General features: G+C 44.0%; 1 protein-coding gene across 1 annotated transcript in view; it reads right to left on the bottom strand.

Moving 5' to 3' along the window:
* The window catches only part of LOC146009086 (coiled-coil domain-containing protein 60-like), a 168619-nt gene that overhangs the window by 44469 nt on the left and 107819 nt on the right, over positions 1-16331 (bottom strand). The gene's annotated exons all lie outside the window — the stretch shown is intronic.

Below are 16331 nucleotides of genomic sequence, written 5' to 3'. Positions count from 1 at the left end.
CACATGATGCCGCACACCATAGTACCCATTACACATGATGCCGCACACCATAGTACCCATTACACATGATGCTGCACACATAATGTCCCTTACACATGATGCTGCACACATAATGCCGCTTACACATGATGCTGCACAGCGTAATGCCCCTTACACATTAAGCGACACATTATGCGTAATGCCCCCACATACCGCCACTTGTAGCGTCCCTTAAGCAATGCCCCCAAAAGTGCCACTTACTGTAAATTTTTATATGAGCATTCGCTGCTGCTGCAGGGAGAGATGGAAAGCGGTGCAGCTTCTATCATATGGATCCAGCCTGGTATCAGATTAAAGGCCCAGCGATTTGGGTTCGACTGAGAACAACCTCGAGCTTCAGTGATGCCGATGGGGGCACTGGCAGCCGTTGATCTGGATGGGGGTCGGAATTAGCGGGTCCCATGTTATCCTTTAGGGAAAACGTTCCAGGTTTGCCTGGCCGTATCTCCGGTTCCCAGGGGGCTAGAGACACGGGGCTGGGCTCGTTGGATAGCCCCATCCCTCAGCTACAAAATGGGCTAATGGGTGGTCCTGTGCACCCCCGGACCACCCCCTAGATTCGCCTATGCCACCTGCGTATTATCTAAAGAGAGCTGTCAGACATTTTCAACAATATTTGTTTTACATTTTGTTTTTACATGTTTTTAAGTATTTTAACGATGCTCATTTACAGTATATTCAGTTTTCCTATGCTTTCATCATTTCGTTCTATTGAGACACTACCCTCACAATGGGTTGGTTCCACTGCTTTGTCTGAGCACATCATTGCAGTGCTGGGTGACCATTTGCAGCACTTCATAGATTTCATGTACCCACCACAACAATGGAATATTTCAGCTGAATCTTGTCATTGGTCCCAAGTTTTCTAAAACTGGTTCTAAAAGAGCATTCTGGAGGGTTCCAAAGACTGGTGTGGCCCCACATTTGCCCCAAATTAACCTAATCAAGCATTTAAGGAATGTGGTGGAAAGGTCCATTTGTACCAAAGTTTCTTCACCTTCAAATATTACGGAGCTGTCGGAAACAATCGAAACACATGGGCCACCATCTCTTTAGAGGACTTCCATCCGCTTGTCAAGGCAATGCAAGATTGCAATACTTCCCCAGGCTAGGCAGGATCCTACACAATAGGCACCTATCCCATGACTTTTGGCACTTCAGTGTAATTTCTTGTTGCCATGATTTTAAGAAGAAACTATGTTTATCTTAGCTATAACATGGACAATGATAAATCAGCCCCCTGGTCTTCAGAATGAAGTCCTGAGTGTATGTTTATGCAAAGTATATCCTGTGTCTATAAATCAATTTTTTATACATGCTAAGGGGTCATTTATAAACATTGTTTATTTCAAATAAACTTGCAATATTGAAAGGGTCTATTGGCCCTAATGGTCCAATGTCTACCTCCTGTGTATTTAAAAAAAAAAAGGTAATTCCATTTTACAGTTATGAGGTGGACAGGGTTGTGCTTCTGTGGGTCCACATATTTTAGGACTGTCAGCCACCAGATCTGGTTTAGTCTATTACATGGACCATAAATAATTTAATTTGGTCCTGGATCAGAACTGTTGAAGTGCCACATGGCATCATTTGGGAACCACTGTAATAATTATCTTTTACTTGAGGGGGAAAATGTAGTAAACTGCGAGGAGGCAGGCACCAGTGCAATTCCGATGAGTCTACCCCACATAAAAATCAACCTGGTTTGGACTTGTAATTAATTGCAGCTTTAATCCTCTGGGAAGATTGCCTGAAATTGCACCTATGCTTACATCTCACTTGCTGCTACATTCACTAAATTGTGATTATCTGTCATCCTTAAGTACAATTATGTGGTGGTGGACATGGTCTGCTTTTGATAGGCAGCCACCAACTCTCTTGTTCACTATCATGTTGACTACAAATAATTGATTTGGCACTGGACCACCAACCCATGGCACAATTTTACTTACTTTGGGAATCACTGACATACAGTAGGGTACTGTAGAACTCCAAAATTGGGGGAAAGAAACCTTGATTCTGTTAGTTGAAGTTTCCTTTTCATGCGATAAGTATGTCAATTTTACTGATTTTTGTGGATCTATCTCTGGTCTTGGAGGAGCTGAAGACTATGGTGCTGTTAGTGTAGCAGGTTTAATATACTGCCTGCGCATGTACCAGCCTACGTGGGTGTTGATGAGACTCCTACACAGTGGCACAAAATCTAACTGCCCATCGGTTTTCACCAGGAACCTGTGCAAGGAGATATGGGATTAGCTGCGTCTGGACAGCAGGTCACGACCCCCTGCGAGGAGTACCCACCATAAGACTGGGGTGCAATGGCTAACTAGATCGGATTGAATCAACAGAGAGCGAAGTGGGCACTATCCGGGGATAGCGGAATAAACTTGATGTGGGGGAAACTGAAGTAGACAGGATCGGGGATACCACAGTAGAATAGATCTGGGGATAACAAGAATCCAGAGAAGTCAAGGTAGTATACACCTAGGATAGTAGGTAGATGTTACAACACCACCATTCAAACAGTTGGGTAGATCTCCTGGTTACAAGCATCTTAATAAAGAAAGACCTTCAGTTTTTGTGAGTGTTACTGATCTCAGGTTCACAATGGCACTTATCTTCAAGTATATGTAAAAAAAAAAGTTAATAAAATTAAAAAGGTATGTCAGGATAAAAAGGCTCTCTATGGCTACCCTATGAAGATGAGTGACTCCCTACTTAAAACACTACTATGTTTTCAGGGATCTGTTCCTCTACAGAAAGCTTTTGAATTATAAAATGAACCATGGTAAATTTGCAATTCCGCCCTCCTATCTCATAGAGCGTTTGAAAAAATTGCAACAGTTAAGTTTAATATTAAGGGCTCCCTTAAATAACTTGCGTTTCATATAATGAACTATGACCAGCTCTGCCTATGCTCTCTAAAATGATAATGCCGCCCATGTCAGTAAATTGGTTGTCTACCATTCCCCATGTGGCAATAAGACATGAGTGGACTCAGAAGGAGATTTGTTAAGGTGGGTTCAATGGGGTGTCTTGTATTAGGTCGACAATGTCTATGTCAATACCACTGTAGAAAAAGAAAAAATCTAAATAAAAAACTCATGTTGACCTGCTCTTGTGGTGACCATAGCCATGTTAAACATTTGCTTGTTTCAACATTTTGACCATATTAATGTCTATTATATGGTGTCAGCCTATTGACTGTCAACCTACTATAGACACAGGTCTGTCGTCAACTATGTGGATTCCCTAAACCCCCCCCCCCCCCTCTCTTCTCCTGGTACCCTTCCTATTTCATAGCGACCCCATCTCTCTTTTTATAGTTTTGACACAATACTGTAGCGGGTCTCTTGTTATCACTAATGATCACCAGTCATTATCTATTAACGAATACAGTTGGTAGGAGGATGGGACTCCCCTCTTTTAAATAAAATTACCCCATTCAACTAGGAGCCAGGATTATTGCCTTAGCACCTTAGTGCTGTGACAGAAATTCTAGGACATCACTAGGCATGTGCAGGGTGACCACTGGCTTTCTCCCTGTCCGCCAGCAGCATAGGAAGGGCACTCTTGTAACTTCCCTGGCATACATTGGGTATATCTGAGGATATTTCTCCCTCACCCTTAGCAGTGATGCTGATAAAGCTCCTAACACTCTGATCTGTCGATCATGTCTGTTATAAATAATGAGCAAATGTTATCCCAGTCATTTTTATGTACAGCACATGGTGGGGTATACATTAGTCACCATATTGGACGTGTGCATTGTATACTAGAATGTGATCTTATTAGTTTACTAGTTACCAGAAATAACCATGCTGTACTCAGAGTGAAAGGTGGGACAGACACAGGGGGGAAATTTACGAAGATCAGAGTTCTATTTCACATGGGATGTTGCTATGGGCAACCAATCATACTATCTATTACAGATGGAGCGCCTCTCAGCCAGCTCAGGGAATCGCCAGATTCCCTCAGCTGGTGCAGGCTGGTGGAGAGGCGCTCCATTTGACGGCGTCTCACACGCTCAGGCGTCCCAGTCACTCTGCGGCAGGGAGCGGATTCCCTGCCCATCTCCACTTCAGGGATACGGGCAGGGTTAGTGGAGGCTGCGGGCGGCGACGGGGAGCTGGCGGAAGGCTCCATCAGAACGGGGCGTGCGAGCATCTCATGCACACGCGCCCACTTCCGGCGGATGGCGCACAGCGGCGTTGGCGATAGAATTGCCAGGAGCAGCTCCAATGAGAGCTGCTCCATCTGTATCTTCTAGGAGGTGTTAAATAAATAAGCACATTCTGATTGGTTGCCCATCGCAACATCCCATGTGAAATAGAACTCCCATCTTAGTCAATTTCCCCCAGGGACTGCTTAGATGTGTGATGGCTTCCCTGGTTACATGGAGAACTTCTGATGCTCAATATATATTTCTGAGCAGGATGTGATCTCTTATGATCGAGCATGGGAGCGCAGAAAGCCCATAAGGCCCTAGTTTCGTGGAACTGGAGGGGCGTCAGGCTGTGTTATGTTTTTCCTGTACTTTCTCTCATTATGTATGCATGCATGACAATATAAATATAATGCAATAATCCTTCTAATTACTGTTCACTTACTCTATGAGCCGGGTACCTTAAACCAGAAACTGATTATGATGATTGGCAACTGAATACAGTAGTTACCCTGCATTACCATAATTAGAAAAGATGACAAGTTGCATCCCTAATTCTTGGCAGCTACAATACAGAAGAGACAGCTCCGGTAGCTCCTGTGATCATTCAGCGGAGCTGAAGTCTTTAGGTCCTTACCGTGAGCGCATTTAGGAAAAACAAGGTAGATACTGAAACTGCAAATATCAAAAAGTGTCAAATGCTTGCTTGAATGTGTGGAAGAAATTAAATATAATTTACATTACATAATTGAGCTTGACTAGAACTACAAACTATATTCTTGGTCCCTGCTAATTACCATCGATGGAGAGCAAGCTAAGATCGATCAATTGGAGCCCACTTAAGGGGAATCTGGGACTTTTCCATCAGCAGGCATATACAGTATGATGGTAGGGCAAACAGGACATCGGCCTAGATCAGTAGTAAGCCATAAATCTACTAATTGGTAACATGAACATTTCTTTGGTGTGTTTAAAGCAATATATTTAAATAAAAGAATCCTTTTAAGTGGTTAGTCTGCAAGAGGCTAATTGGGTAAATGTCATTTTAAACCGCCTGATACCTTTACTATAACTTATTTTTTTAAATGGTGGGCAAATGTAATGGAGTGCGAGAATCAGAAAGTAAGGGATTATTGGGAGAGTTTTCCCATTTTTTTAAAGCGGCAATCATTTACATGGCAATATCAGCCTGGTATCTGCACATGTTACATCTGCCCCACCTGCAGTGCACATGGTTTTGCCCATTTTCCAAACAAATTTGTACTGCGATCAGTTCTGAATAAAGGCCAAAGTGCTTTGAACAATAACAGAATTGCTGGAAGACATGCATCCATGAACAATGATAAATATAATAGAATGTTAAAGTAGTAAGTTACAATACATAGTAATTGTGAATACTATTTTTATTTATGCCAGTTGGTGCACACTCCCCCCCCACACACACACACACCCATGAGAAGTGTGTATGGAATGTGCGGAAATTAATCTAAACCATCTATAAGTGTTACATTATGTATGTTTCCTACATAAGAAAGAATTTTTCTGTTTTGATTTCCCTATCCAAAATAACTTCGAACTACTGCATTCTGAACAGATAATGTAATTTGGCTTTAAAAAGGGAAAGTGCGGGTAGAAGAAGCTGTAACCAAGTCTGTAGGATAGTTTTGGAAGCTACCACACCAATGGCCAACAAAAGATGCCTAACACCTTGTGTGATGCGGTATTGGGGGCATAGGCGTGCACAGCACATTTTATTAGGGGGTGCACTGTCAAAGTGGTGTCCCTAGCACCACCTATTGGGCATGTCTAACACCGCCATTGGGTCTGTCTAACACCGCCAATCAGGCGTGCGCTCACTACAATATAAAACGTCTCTCAGCCACACCATTATATCCGGCCTATTTCAGTTTTAATCTTCTAATTACTCTGTGTAACAGTACATGCAAATAAAGTCAAAATCATATCTGGATGACACAGATATGTAGTGATACTGTATGACAATGGTGTAATACAATTAGTAATGCAAAACACACATAATTGATTGATGGGCGCTTATTTTAATGGAATACCGGTCTAAATAGCAAAAGTATTTGGTAAAAGGTATTGCTGGTATTAATAGCAGCAATAAGTGTGGGGGTGGGGGCACAGCATTAGGGGGTGCCTGTGCACCCGTAACACTCAATGTGCGCACACCTATGATTGGGGGGAAGAATACCAAATAAGGCCAACTCCGGTGTTGCAGGGATATAACTAATCAAATTGTCTGTGTAATACTTAATGACCTGAAGCCAAAAACCACAGATAATTGGGTATGCCCAAAGGCAGTGGTATACATTTTCAGATTGAGTACCACATTCATAACAATTAGAGTTACAGGATACCCAATCAAGAATCTTCTGTGGGGGGACAAGTAAGCACTATGTGATATAGTTAAAAACATGACAATATAAGAAGAATAAGGTAGCATTGTACAGGCCCTAATATGGGAGTGAAGCAAATTCTTTGGTGATAGGTTAGGAAATCAAGAAAGCCAAATGGAAAAATGTGTTGAGGAAGTGTCAGGTACAGTATTAATTATTTATTTTGCATACAAGTATAAATAGTTGAGATAGCTCTACCTATTAGGGATAGAGTTTGTAATTAAGTATCTATTGGGTTATCCCAGTCTGAATTTGTAAAAGCTCTAATTACTGAATTGGCATAATGTTGCAAGTGGCATAAACATGCAAGAGGGAAAGACTAATGGGGGGTATTGTTCTCTGGCTTCCTGGAACATGAGAGGCTCTCTTATCGGACCCACAAATCAACCTGCCCACCACATCTACTCCATGTGTTTTCCAATGATCAAATGGATAAAGAGCTTGTCCATTTAGACATTCAGGATTGGCTGTAAAAGGGAGATACTGTACAGAGATTTGTGTGCATTTAATCCAAATGTGTGCCTCAATAAATGCTAGTTTTCTAGTGTGTCAAAGTAATGGATTATCTTGCAGTGTTGGTGAAATTCCTAGGTCTCTTTTTTAGTATAAAAACTAGCCATACATCACATATATATTACAATGATTGTAGGAAATGAACATAGTGTAACAAATCAGATGGTGTTAGATTTGGAGAGAGTAAGATAGCTGCAGTATGGCCAGGAGATGAGGTCAAATGCTGAATAAACATATACTGGTTAGAATGCAGTAACTAGAGGTACCAGAGTTCAGACAGAATATGTATAGAACTGATTACATACAAAGAGAGGTAAATACAGACGGCTTAAAAAGGACAAATCCAGATGCAGACGATATATCTAGGTGTGATGCCATCATTTTCTGCCAAAACAATAAATAAAATAACCAGATGAACAGAGGCAGTGACAAATGCATGATGTCATTGTGTAACAACCTCATGCATTCGCCAAACATGAATGAGGCACTTAGGGCCTTATTCTAGTTCACTCTTTCTGGCAAAATCCTTCTTAGATGGACAAAACCATGTGCACTACAGGTGGGGCAGATGTTACTTGTGCAGAGAGAGAGTTAGATTTGGGTGGGGTTTTACTTTAAAGGGGGGGATTCTGTAAAGCAATAATGCGGTAAAAACCCCGTTATCGGGGTTTTTACCGCATTTTGATATGCAGCAAAACCCGCACGGTGGGTTTTCACTGCGAGGGGTATTGCCAGCAAAAGCTGGCGATACCCCATAGAAGCCTATGGGCTTCTTAACGTGACCCACGCCGCCCCGAACGGACCTGCTGCCTGGACCTGTGACCTCCTCCCTGCACTGTATCCTCTTCCGGGTGCAGGGAGGAGGAGGAGAGGCCACCCAGCAGCAGCAGCCCCGGGTAAGGGAGGGAGGGGGGAGACCTGCCGGGTGTCCTGCAGCACATCGCCGGCAAGATCGCAAAGGGCAGCTCTTAACGCAAGAGCTGTCCTTTGCCATAATTATCGCATATGTTACAGCATATGCGATAATTAGGTGTGTGGTAGCCGGCGATGTGCGGCGGTAAGGGGGTGCGGATGATACAGCATCCCGCCCAAAGTGAGATCTATATTGCAGTGTAAAAATAAAGCAGCCAGTATTTACCCTGCAGAGAAACAAAATAACTCACCCAAATCTAACTCTCTCTGCACATTTTACATCTCACCCCCCCCCCCCCCCCCTGCAGTGCACATGGTTTTGTCCATCTAAGAAGGATTTTGTCAGAAAGAGTGAACTAGAATAAGGCCCTTAGTGACAATGAAATAGATGGGCTGTGTGCTGAGGACCCAGGCAAGTGAACAGGATTTGTTAAAAGAATTACAGCATTTTCCTACAGTTTCATCATCTCTAAGTAACTTCTCACTTTATATAATAACCTTGGATGACTTGCTCATTAGGACAGGGAGTGCTGCCAATTGCCAGGCTTTTTTAAAATTGTCAGTCTGTTTTAAACAACTGTAATAAATGGTGAGTTTTATCTTAATTCTCAGTGGGGATCATATGAATAACAAGAGGGGATTGTGTGATGTGAACCAAGGACAAGTAAGGTAAATATAGCTATAACAGCTTTATAACTACATGACTCTCAGGTGTCAACTGGATACCATTGTAATGTAAATTAAGACTTTAATGCTGTGACATCAGCTTACAGTAAATGTTATCTTGGCCAGGGAATTTATAATGCATGGATACATTTGTGTAACATTATTAGCATCATTTATTTATATAGCGCCACAAGGGATCCGCAGTGCCCAGTTACAGAGTTCATAATTAAGCAAACAAGAAAACTGTCACTTACAGTTCAACAGGTATATCAACATATCGGCATCATACTAAATAAGTAATAGGGTGGCATAAAACTGAGGGATGTCAACGAAGTATAGAGATGGTTTAGGTAAAAGAAGGAAGATGACATGAGGGAAGAGGGACCTGCTCGTGAGAGCTACCATGACTTCCTAGAGTGTGGACAGTGGTGTTGAGAGGGGGGAGCAGGTACTTTTTACATGGGCCCTAGTCTGATGGGTGGTGTGGGTCCCGCACCCTGCTCCCTCATTACAGGGAGCTGCAGCACAGACTTTCTCCCCAGCTCAGCACACGCCCCTCATTCCCGTGTGCGGTGCTGGGGAGAGAGACAGCTGCAGTGGCAGCCTGTCATCTCTCTCCCTCTGTATGTGCGATGAGACTCCTGCACAAATTACGCCCTTGCGGTGGTGTGGCCATGCCCTCTCGCGAAGGTCACACCCCTGCCCAGTAGCTACGTCCCTCCATTTTACTGAAGCCCGGCCGACCCAGGATGTGGATCATTAGGTTGACAGTCAACAGGTCGACCACTATTGGTCGACAGGCAAGAGGCTCAGAAGAGCCCTCACTTGCATCTGATTCTGTTTAAATAGCTGCCCGGTTCAGACAGTGGACTGAAATGAGTGAGCAGCGCTATGCATTGAGCCACACAATGTTCTGCTTAATCTGCAACTTTATACCAATTCCTTTGTCGCATAATACTAACGGCGGTATTCAATGAGGCTGATTCGCCAGGTTTTTATGGCGATTTTGTGCTGTAAGGCGAATTTCTGACTAAAACGGTGAATCACCCTATTCAATGACCAGATGGCGAATACATTTCAAGGTTTTTTTCGCCATGATTCACCAAGTAGCAATCGCTATCTTTTTATGGTGAAGTGGAAGGTGAACTTTTAAAATAAAGTGTTTTGTTTTTTACAATTGGTGTAAAAAAATCAGGAATTTTATTCTGAGGAGGGGCATGCTATTTTTATTCATGTGCTATAAGCACATGAATATATATTTAATTAAAAAAAATATACAGTATATATATATTTTTTTTACACAGACCAGCCAGCAGGGGGCCGGAGCCGAGCCGAGCCGCTCATTAGATATTCATATATTCACTTCACCCGATCATTACATATTCATGATCGGGTGTAGTGAATATGCCCGGTCCCCTGCTGGCACCCCCGGGGGGCAGCCTGTGCTGCCTGGCACCCGGGGAGCCCACCTCCCCCCCACAAACGTTGTGGGGCAGGCAGGGAGACTTCCATCTCCCTGCCTGCCACTGTCCTCAGGCACCCTGCGGCGTTTGCCGCAGGAGCTCATATTCGCCGGTCAGGGTCAGCGAGCCCCTGACTCGTTGAATACCGGAGCCGGCGAGGCTCCGGAACGCGGCGACCAGTGGCGAATGTGCAGCGAATCCTAAATACGTCGCCGGTATTCACATTGAATACCACCCTAATACTTAACACCCAGTATACTGTACTATCAGTGACTTTGGATGCAGTTACAACAAAATAATGATGCTGAATATAAGAAAAAGTCAGGGAATAGCTACCCACTGGGGGCATCTAAGTTATGCCAGGCATTTTACCCAATATGGTGCAAGATGGACAGGTGTGTAAGAACACATTTGCAATAATAAATGCTAAATCAGGCCTTTTTTTTCCGTTTTTTTTTTCATTCATATGTTTTATTGAAAATTCAAAGGCAATACAAAGTGCGTTACAACAGTAACATGGAGAACAGATGAACAAGTAGTTATTAGGGTATAATGTAGCGGTTGAGTTGAAGAATACAACCCCTAGGATTGCTGTATTGAGTTTTGAGGTATGAGAATAGTACGAACAGGGAGGGGGAGGGAGGAAAAGAAGGAAATAGTATGGGACGTGAGGAGTAGGGGGGAGGGGGGAGCATAAGGCGGTGTAGTGGGTGGTGAGGGTGGAGAGGGGGGAAGGTTAATAGGAGGGGGGTGAGGGTAGGTGAGAAAGACATATAAGGGAGGGTGTGGGAGGAGGCGGGAGGTATGGATAGGGAGTGGAGGAAGGGGGGTTGGATGAAGAATAGGAATGTAAGGCATGGGAGAAGGACATAAGTTGGTGGTTCAAGCGTTTAGGAGGAGGCGAAATGGTGGATAGGATCAAATTAGTCCTGGGAGAGGGAGGTTTTTTGAAGAGTACCAGGGTTCCCACACCTTGTGAAACCTCTCCACTGTGTTGTTCTGGAGGCTGGTTATATATTCCATTTTGGAGACAAACCAGATTCGGTTAAGTAGTTCTTGATATGATGGAGGATCGGGGTTCTTCCAGGCTTTGGCGACCTGAAGTTTAGCGGCGCAGGTGATGTGTAGAATCAATTTATTAGAGAAGGTGGATAACTGTTCGACTGGGGCGCATAGAAGCATTGTGGTGGGTGTTAGGGGGGGGGGCAGTCTGGTAGGGTTGAGTTTATGACGGTTTGGACCATTGTCCAGAAGGGCCTAATGCATGGACAGGTCCACCAGATGTGGAAGAATGTTCCTTCGCAAACTCATAATTGCCAGCATGAGTTAGGGACAGAAGGATATATAGTGTGTAGGCGTGTTGGGACCAGATACCATCGAGTGTAAATTTTGCATGAGGTCTCTTTTATGGCTACACTGATGGAGCATTTAGAAATGGCTAGGCTGATCTCTTTCCAAGAGTCCTCACCCAGCGAAATCTCCAGGTCTGTTTCCCAGGCAATTTCGTGGGTTTCCAGTGAGGGGAAGTCCGGAGTGAGAATGGAATGGTATAAGTGTGAGATGATGCCTATATCCATGGGCCTTTTGGCACAAAGGCTTTCCATAGGTGTGAGGTTTCTGAGAGAACCAGTTTCAGAGAGAGAGAGAGAGGAGGTGATAAAACTTCAAATTTGGAGAAACTGGTAAAAAAAGGGATTGGTGAAGGTGATGTTTCTCCTGTCCTTTTTTAATTTATTGCTATAAATTCAGCAGGCAAAGCCACTGATGTGAGACCATTGGAAGTTGTTGTAGTTTTAGGTGTACTTGTTGAACAGAAATGTTGTAATGTATTGATGAAATAAATAAGGCTATTACTGTAGTTTATTTCACCTAGTGTCCTGTGTTGGGAACAGCTGTAGGAGAGTGACATTGGAGAGGAATCTGTTGCCTCCAGGCAAGGAAATACAGACCTGCAGGGGACTGGTTATTAGTCGTGAGATGGAAAGTAAATCATATGTGTTATTGGTGTGCACGAGGGCAATCTGTTTATGCTGTAGTCTAAACCATAACAGAGTTGATGGGTCGGTTATAAACCTCAATATTTACCCACATTCATGTTGTGATGGACAGACATAAGAGAGTGACTCTACAGATTACGGAACCACCATCATTGAAGGGTTTATGAAGGATGTTCACACAAATTCTAGTCCAGGAGCCCACACACGGTGCTATTCTCGCATGCGATTTGAACTGTTTTGTTTAAATCGCATCAGCTCTAGTTCAAATCGCACCATTTTTATTTTGCCTTGCTGTATGATGTGCTCTCCTGTGCAGTCCATATCACAAGGCAAAATATTATGCGGATGCAGGTATTTTTGTACTACATCACATCCTGTCTTGTTCAAATCGCACCGTGTAGGGAATCGCATGCGATATGTAAAAGTAGGAAGATCTGTCTTGACTGCTTCTATTATTGGCGAAAATTGTGTGCATAAAGTTATGTGTAAATTCTAGTTTGGTAAATTCAAATACATTACAGTCTTTAAAGTGTCCAAAATGAGCTTTTAAGAGGTATAATTAATCAGGCATTTTACACAGTTTACAGGCAAGGATTTCGAATAAAGTACAATTAAGTACAATTAAGCTTATAGAGCTCACACAAAAAAAATCAAATTCACCCAAAAGGCTGTAAAGGGTGATATCTCTTATATATTTAGCCAGATCTGTCACTCATCCCCTGTGTGTATAACGTTCCCGCCCAGCGTTATACACAAACCCGCCCCCCCTAGGGAAAAGTCCAGTGTTATACACACCCCCACCCCCTTGACATCACCTCACCCCGCCCACCCAGGGCTACAGTACACGCCCACCACCCACCATGGTGTAGGTGAGCGGAACTCCCCCCCCGGCCCCCGCGCCCCCCCCACGCCCCCCCTCCCTTGATTCACACCCCCCTCCTCTGGCGACCCCCCTCAGCAGGTCATGAGCATGTGCTGAGCTGTGGAGAGAGGCTGTGCCGCAGTGGCAGAATGTCCTCCCTCTCTCCCCACTGCAATGGGGCTGGGGGGAGTGGGACCAGGGACCCTCCAGCAGACCGATGCCAGGGTAAATGTTTAGGCACCTACAAAGAGGGGATAGGGTTAGGCTGTAGGATGGGGGGTTAGGTTTACCAACAAGATATGTGGATACAGGGCTTCCGACAGGGGGGTGCTGTGGGTACAGCTGTCCTGTGTCCCTGCCTCTGGACACTCATTTTGCCAACTGCAACCCTCTGCTGTGCTGCCTGCACTGCACTTCCATGCAGGATGCAGACGGTCAATTAAAATGTGGCACCGGCTTTTGAGCCAATCAGAGCTTGTGTACCATTAGCCAATCAGAGCGGCTGCTCGTACACAAGCTTTGATTATCTCACCATCCTGCATTGAAGAAGCCTGTGCTTCGGGACCTGCTGAGTCGGTTGATAATTGAAGGGAGGGGGAGGGGGGGGGGATGAGGTGGTAGATGGGGGGCTGGATGGGCCCGGACTGGAAATGAGTCCCGGCCCCAAAATTCCTAGTGGCAGCCCTGTGGGGGTTAGATTTAGTCACTAATGGGGAGGGTTAGGCTGCAGGGGGAGAGGCTTAGTGATAGGCTGCTGCAAGGGAGGGTTAGAGGGCGCCGGGATAATACACTTACTTAATCCCTCTTGGGATTACCTTCTTCAAGATGCCGGCATTGGTATTCTGAGCACCAGCATACTGATCACTGGTCATCTGAATTACCGATACACATCAGCATAGATAGCCATTGTGACAGAATTTAGCCATGTTACAGGTTGTTAAATGCCTTTCCTCAACTACTGCTGCAGTTCTGCATAGTTTACAGTAAGGACTATAGATGTGTAGCATAAGAAGTTTAGATTTTAACTAAGAATTGAGAAGAGTGAAGAGGTTAATACAGACAATTTTTAAGCTTTTACCTAATTGTAAGTAGTGCTGTAGGCGAAAATCAAACTTTAATACATTTTCTCAGCTGTGATTATAAACATAACACAGATAATTGCAAATCTTTGTGAATATGCTGACCCTGGCAACACATGCTGGACATAACTAAACTAAGCTCTTCTCTTTCTGCAAAAGTGTATTTCGACTTGATGAAGGACAGGTAGTAAAAAAAAAAACACAGAAGGACAACACACAAAAAAACAGCAAACTCCATAGTTGAACAAAATACATCTCAAACATATAGGGTGAAATGTAATGGAGTGAGAGAACCAGAAAGTGAGAGATTTGGTACGAAATCTCCAGTTTTACAGTTAAAAAACAGATAAAACAGGTAATTCCTGCTTACACTTCACCTCAAACACCTGCTCCTCACCCGGGTAGGGAGACAAGGTGGACAACTCATAAGGTGAAAAAATAGAGCTGTTGAGGGTCATTTGATGCAGGAAAGTCCTCCTCAAGGTCTCCCTACCCAGGTGAGGAGCAGGTGATTGAGGTGAAGTGCAAGCAGGAATTACCTGTTTTATCTGATTTTTACCTGCAAATTTTTTATGCTGTTTGGAATAAACCCTTTCTAACCTTGTGTGAATTGGTCCTGGACTTATTATGGCTGGTCTGGGGATCCTGGAATCTAAAGATACCTTTCAGCGAACATAGGGCACCGGTCTAAGGTGAGCTTGCTTTCCATGGGAATCAGTGTATCCCAGTGATATTGAAAGATACCTTTATGTGTATATAGGGCCTGATATACAGGTCAGTCTAAAGGATATCCCATCCTTTCAAGAATATTGAATTGGTCTAGAGCTTTGATTTGGTGTTTCTCTATCTTTCACTCTTCATATGGGTATTTTCCGTTGGAGAATTGCTGAGCAGACGAAAGTGGAATGAATATCATGATCTAGAGACAGCGCACCAGTGTCCATCCATTTGTTTTTCGTGTGAATGCTTGTATGTGGGTTTGGTATCCCAGGATGGAACACGGTGCAGCAGCCTCAGTTGGCGCGGTTGAACTATTTGCTAAAATTCGTTTTGCCCTAACTAATAATAGCCAATTCATGTGATGGCACACATCATTACGCCCAATACCCATGATGGCCTCTTACCTACATACTCGTTGCCAGGGGTTCCTTGCTCGATGCCAAGGGTTTCATGTTTAGTTGCCAAAGATGTTTCTTGCTCATTGCACAGGGGTATTATATGCACGTTTCCTGGGGGTATTATATGCTTGTTGCCCAGGGTCAGAAACCCAGCCAGCCCTACTGTCTGTAGAGGGAGGGCTTAGCCAGGGAGAAGAGCTCGGTACCTGGCCATGGGAACACCCAGTGCTTTATCGGTGTCCCCATGAAAATGCTAGGCATTCTCATGGGTGCCCTGTCTTCATCCCAGCACACGCAAATAAAAGGTCGGGAGGACGCATAATGCATTCCCTCGCAGGGCTTGCTACGCTCATCATGCATCGGGGTGCCATGGATAGTGGGGGTGTTTCAGGAACACATTTGCACCTGCCATATCATACATCTGAGCAATAGCTACTCAGAAGCAGGAGCGTATCATTGCAGGAGCGTGTCAAAATGATGGAGCACCTCTCCCCCGGCACCAGCATGATCACCTCCCCGCCATAGAGAGGGCATCATGCAGGTGCCAGTGGTGTGAGAGAGGCGCTGACTAGGCTTGACAGGGATGCCGGGGCAGAGATGCGGTTCCTGACAACAATACGGTAGTTGCTTGTGAAGTTTCAAGGCGGCAGCCTACGCTGATAACGTAGCTTAGGCTGCCGCCGTGAAACTACACAAGTAAGTCAGCTACTTCTGACTGACTATGCTAAGTACGCTGGGCGCGGGAACACAAGGCCGATTCTGAAAGGGACGCTACGCTAAGTACGTAACTGCCGCCATGAAACTAAACAAGTACAAACCATTACATAACTAAATCTTCATTGAAAAATGTTGTACACTTACCAAAGCTAGTTGAACCATTTATAGTTCTACACTTAAGCAAATGGTAGCCCATTTTATATGCATTAGCAATTTACATTCACTATGTACAGTAAAAAAATATGTTATTAGCTTAAAAGTCCAGGATTATCATACAGTGCCTAAACAAATAGTTTTTCTTTTTTTTCTTTTTCTTTAACTAAGCTGAGTACATTTTAAGCATATATCCGATATAACTGATTACCAACCTACAGTATACT

The sequence above is a fragment of the Crinia signifera genome, chromosome 1 (genome assembly GCF_055691185.1).
Source record: "Crinia signifera chromosome 1, ASM5569118v1, whole genome shotgun sequence".
Taxonomy (NCBI): domain Eukaryota; kingdom Metazoa; phylum Chordata; class Amphibia; order Anura; family Myobatrachidae; genus Crinia; species Crinia signifera.
Note: the sequence above shows the minus strand (reverse complement) of the source record. Positions and strands in the feature narration are given on the sequence as shown.